The sequence below is a fragment of the Lepidochelys olivacea genome (assembly GCF_965140295.1).
Source record: "Lepidochelys olivacea isolate rLepOli2 genome assembly, chromosome: 11".
In the NCBI taxonomy this organism is placed as follows: Eukaryota; Metazoa; Chordata; order Testudines; family Cheloniidae; genus Lepidochelys; species Lepidochelys olivacea.
The window spans coordinates 40,897,159-40,903,158 of NC_140421.1; positions in this window are offsets into that span (position 1 = coordinate 40,897,159).

Consider the following 6,000-nt stretch of genomic DNA (forward strand, 5'->3'; position numbering starts at 1 on the left):
TCTGGTAAGTGTTTTTCTTTTTTCTATCATTTATTTATTAATAGTGTTTATTTTACTTAACCCAGGGTTTGTTTTAAAAGAGCTTTATGGATTATTTCAGTAGAATGGGTGGAAGAAAATGTCTGCTTTTATGTGAACACACTCAAATAAAGAACCAAAGGGTAGATAATAAACAAACAAATGACCAGGTCCTGTTAGCCCTTCACACACATGCACTATTCATGGTAAATAGGCCCAATGGCCTGTGATGGGATGTTAGACGGGTTGGGATCTGAGTTACTACAGAGAATTCTTTCCTGGGTATCTGGCTGGTGAATCTTGCCCACATGCTCAGGGTTCAGCTGATTGCTATGTTTGGGGTCAGGAAGGAATTTTCCTCCAGGGCAGATTGGAAGAGGCCCTTGGGGTTTTTTGCCTTCCTCTGTAGCATGGGGCATAGGTCACTTGCTGGCAGATTCTCTGCACCTTCAAGTCTTTAAACCATGATTTTAGGACTTCAATAGCTCAGATATAGGTGGGAGGTTTATTGCATTAGTGGGTGGGTGAGATTCTGTGGTCTGCCTTGCGCAGGAGGTCAGACTAGATGATCATAATGGTCCCTTCGGACCTTAATATCTATGAGTCTATTGAAGCAAGCTTCACCATTGTGGCTGCCACCTCTACCATCTCCTGGGACCCTGAACCTTCTTCATCCTAATCCTGAGAGATGTCTCCAGAGTAGGCCAAAGAGAGAGGGACCCAGGTGCCATCACCACCTTCACCGGCTCCAGATGAAACCCCAACACTACCTGGGATGAAGTGGGATTGGGCCACAGTTCCAACCCATCTCAACTTCTACTCTTTTCCGCAAAAGGACAGTTATTCCCATTTTTGATACCAACTAAGAGACTGTGAGAAAAGGAGATTTTTCCTGCTAAAGAGAAAAAGGGATGTTGTTAAAATGAAAGCCTTACTTAATACTTTATATTTCAAATGCTTAATTGTATTTCTTTCTTTTCTTTGTCTTTTAATAAAAGGTTAAAAGGCTTTTTAATGGTATATTTGCCATGGTACTAAGCAGGCTAAGGTCTCTGTATACCAAACCATGGACTTTAACACTGTTTAATGTTGGACAGTGACTGGGTTCCTGGAGGACCTGGGTTATGTTAACACCTTTGGCCATTTATTCCATCTAAATGAATACAACAAGGCCTGCATTTCTCTCCTTTCTGACAGGATTTTTTTCCAGGCTGTACTCTTCCTTGCCTAAACTGTGATATTCCCAGGAAGCCAGTTTGCCTAAACAGGAGCTTTGCGTTCTCATTGAAGGCTATGAACAATGTCATTGCCAGCCAGTAGTTATGAGTTACCACAAAGCGCTTTATAAGCAATGTGGCAAGGTACCTCTTTCACCTCACTGGGCTCAGTGTTTCCCCCTCTGGTGGTGACAGTGACCTGAGATAGCCTCTTTTCAACTCATAAGGAAAAGGGTCTTTACCATTCTAGGGCTGTTATATATGCCTTCCATCACTCCCCTTATAGCTGTCCAATCTGACTTTGTCCCAGCAAGCACATTTATTCTTAAGGTGAAAGCATTGCAGAGAAAACATATTTAAAAAACAAACAAACAAACAAAAAACCCTACATGTATGCTAATACTAGAGGTCACCCATAAGTTTTATGGGGCCTCAGTAGGCCAAAGGCCTTCCAATCCTTCCCAGTAAGAATTGGTGCCCCCCTTGGACAGAAGATCCTGTCTGTTTGCTGGATCAGAAAGAAGGCTCTAAGTCAGTTTAAACTCAGGCTATTTTTCTAAAAGTCCTTTCTTTGTCTGTCTGGTCTCTAGACAATCCAGAGTAAAGTATATGCGAAGTGGTGGTACTTTGCTGGAGGAGTTATAGCCTGAATGAATTTGCCTGATTACCCCCCCACTCTTCTTAGTTCCTGGATGAGTGTCCTTCCCACTACACCCCACAGTGGAATTTTATACTATGTTTGGCCCACAATGATGCATAAACTTAATACAGTCACATCTCCCAAAGATATTGCAGGAAAGTGCTATATCTGTCACAGATGCTTCTATTAAACAACAATGTGAACTCTGTCTTTTGTAAGAACTTGCAAGTTTGCCATTGAAACTGAATTAGTAACTACATGAACCACCTTGTTTTATTGGTCAACCAGTGCAATGTTTGAACTTTTATTGAACATATGTGGTAAAGAAACTTAGGAATAGTTTTTTCCTCATGAGCATAGTAGGATTAGTTACTCACTCTGAATAACACACAAATAATATGTGAGAAAATGAATTGGCTTTGAAGCTGAGTACAAGCAAAACACTCACCCATTCTTCTCCATTTTTTTTTTTTTGCTTCCTTTTTCTGAAGGTACAGATTAAATACCAGTAATTGCTGTGACACCAGCATTCATTGCTAGTACACATAAGGAGGGCTCCATGTCTGTCATGGAGGTTGCGAAAATCACGGATTTCATGACTTTCTGCAACATCCGTGACTTCTGCAGCGGCCAGGGTAGCTGACCCCAGGCCCCACAAGTAGCTGGCTCTGGGGCCAGCTGCTGAGGTGGCCCCTAGGACAGCCACTCCAGTTGCTGCTGGAGTGGCCCCAGGGACAGCCACACTAGCCGCTGCTCTGGCGGCCCCTGGCAGTGGTCCCAGGGCAGCCAGAACAGCTGCGGTCTGCGGCCCCTGGCTACTGGTGCTGCTGGCCCGGGTGCCCCCGCAGCAGTGCCCCCCGCAGCAGCAGCCCCCCAGTGCTCCCCCAAGATTTAATCAAAGGTATTTGTACTATACGTCTTAGGTCATGGACTGGTCACAGGGCTGTGAATTTTTCTTTACTGCTCGTGACCTGTCTATGACTTTTACTAAAAATACCTGTGACTAAAACGTAGCCTTATACGTAAGTATGCCTAGAAATGCTGTTCATGACAGCAGTGCTCAGCTGTGGAGTCATGGTGGTCATGTGGCAGACCCATAAATATCCCTAGTGTGATATCTGCATTAGCCCTACCATCACTGTGTTCTTCGTTCACCTCCATATAGTCACTTGTTCAGGTGTAGGAAATACCTTTCTGATGTCATTGATTGATGGAGGAATAAATGTTTTATGTTGGGGCCAAATAGCTTTAGATTTGTCTGTATTTATTCTAAGGCCTGCTTCTTGAAATTGTTTACCTGCTGAAGCACTGTGTTTAAGACCAACATGCAAACCTTGTTTTCCCTGAGTTTTATGTTTACAGTATATTAACCCTTGAAAACAGGGGGTTATGTTATGGGAACGGTAATAGACAGTAGACAATAAACAAGCCTGACGTTTTAGATTTGATGATTTAAAAGGCCAGTATCTCTATCCTTCAGTACTTTGATTTTTAACACTTCTAAGAAGCTAAATATTTAAATGCCCAATATTAGAACAATCTGTTGCACATTTCTATTCTGCTTAGTAATCAATCCATTTCATTTAGTTTGTTTCTCGATATATAATTCTTTGTCTTAAAGGAGTCCCATGACTCAAGGAGGAAATGTGAAGTTGCAGAGAAGCACACTAATGATGACTCCAAACAAGTCTTTATTTTCAAAAGGAAAATATAAGAACCTGGTAACATAGGCGCTGGCTTCCTCCGGCTCAGGGTGTGCTCCACCCAGGGACCTGGCCCTACCTCTTCACGCCCGTGCCCCACCTCTTCCTGCCCAGTTCTGCCCCCTCCCCTGAGCATGCCCCGTTCCTGCTCTTCCTCCCAGAGCCTCCTGCATGCTGCGAAATGGCTGATTGCAGTGGGCAGGAGGCGCTGGGAGGGAGGGGGAAGATTGATCAGTGGGACTGCCGGCGGGCGGCAGGCGCTGGGGGGAGGGAGGAGCTTGGCTGCCAGTGGGTGCTAAGCACCCACTAATTTTTTTCCAGCCTTGCAGCACCCACAGACCTAGCACCTATGCCTGGTAAGCATTTCCATATCAAAACAACACTTATTTTTTGGTATCTTTCTCTTCCCTTTACTTATATAGAACCTTTCTAGGTTTAGCAGGGTGAAAGAAGGCATGTTGTTGTATGGGTGTTTTCCAATATTATTTTCTAAATCTGGTCACTATATTGGATTTATTTCCAAACAGCTGGAAAAAAGCAGTTGAATGTATCTATCTAGATTTACTTAAAAATGTATCTAGTTAAATATTTAGCTTTCAGAAGTGAACTTTAAAGGGGAGAGGGATAACTAATAAGAACAAAGTAAAGAAAGACTGCACAAACTGTTACCTATATTTTAACAAGTACTAGGACAGATACTGGCAACCGATCTTGTTCGTGTTGAAACTGATAAGAGTTTTGCCATTGATTTCAGCAAATTAAAGATTGGGCCTTCTAAAAGAACCATACCCTTAAGTCTACCATCTTGTAACTTGGCAAATATCTCAAATATTCTTCTGTAAAATGTGATTTTTGAAATGCATGCATATAAATACATACTGGTATATAAAATTTAAATTACAGGACTGTAATGTGAGGCCTGCTGTGTGAACATAAAATGCCTCTTGCAAGGCTTGGCCAGCAAGGCATTTGTTGTATTGCTTTCAAGGTTGTGGAATAGTACTTTCCCAGAGGTATGTTCTATTACACACTATTCTTGAGGCAATTCCACTCTCCCTGTCTTGTCTCTTCTGATGTATATTCTATTACATTACCTTATATTTTGAAACAGGAATATTCTAAGCTTAACTCCCTAGACTTCCTTGTTAGGGAATGCTGCTGCGGCTGAAAACATTAAGCTCCCAAATGAAATTGCTCAAGTCAGTTTTCAAATTTCTTTAACACTGGTCATACACTTTATTGGGGTGGCGTTTCCTGTGTATGTAACACATACTTAGGGCTTCTGATTTTAGGTTTTAATTTGTAAACACCAAGAAAATACCTCCAATATGAAAAAATGAAATTGGAGTTATCCAATAAACCACTGGAGAAACATTAGAATTGGTTAGTTGTATGTAAGGGCTTGTCTACATTAGTGGCTCTCAGCCTTTCCAGATTACTATACCCCTTTCAGGAGGCTAATTTGTCTTGTATACCTCCAAGTTACATCTCACTTAAAAACTACTTGCTTACAAAATCAGACATAAAAATACAAAAGTGTCACAGCACACTAATACTGAAAAATTGCTTACTTCCTCATTTTTACTATATAATAAATCAATTAGAATATAAATGTTGTACTTACATTTCAGTATGTAGAGCAGTATAAACAAGTCATTGTCCGTATGAAATTTTAGTTTGTACTTACTTCGCTAACGCTTTTTCTATTACCTGTTGTAAAAGTAGGCAAATATCTAGATGAGTTGATGTACCACCTGGGAGACCTCTGTGTACCCCCGAGGGTACATGTACCCGTGGTTGAGAACCACTGGTCTACATGGAGCAGTAAAGTGGACTATGGGGTGCGATTTCTAAACCACAGTAAAGTGTTGCACATTAATTGGTCCATGTATACCTTGCTGGTTACTCTGCTGGTATACACTAAAGGTTTCATAATGTGTTTTAAGATAGTGCTGTTTGAAACAGTACTATATTAAAGCACAGTAGGGAACAGTACAAAGAGATTACTCATTACAGTATATAGCACTGTAATATATATAACATACATTACTCATTAAAGTATATACAAAAGGAAGCCTAGGAAATCCCTAATTTTTGACAGCTACATAAAACTCAAAAATTGCTAAAAATAATCCCAGAAAAACAGAAGCACTATACATAGTGCATAAAGTGAAAAGTTTAATTCAGAAGCTTCGAACATCACCTTTGGTTCTGTAGAACTTTCTCTTCCTTAGTGAAAGGAGTTCTATATGATAAGACAGTGAACACTGCAGGTTATGTACTCTTGTCATTGTAGCTAGATTTGGTCACCAACATGCTGCCTTTCCAGCCTCATGAACTGTGCAAAGCCATGGGTCCTGGCTCTGCAAGTGGCTGACTTGTTTGGAACAAAAGTTTTTCTACTGCAAAACCCATAGAGTTT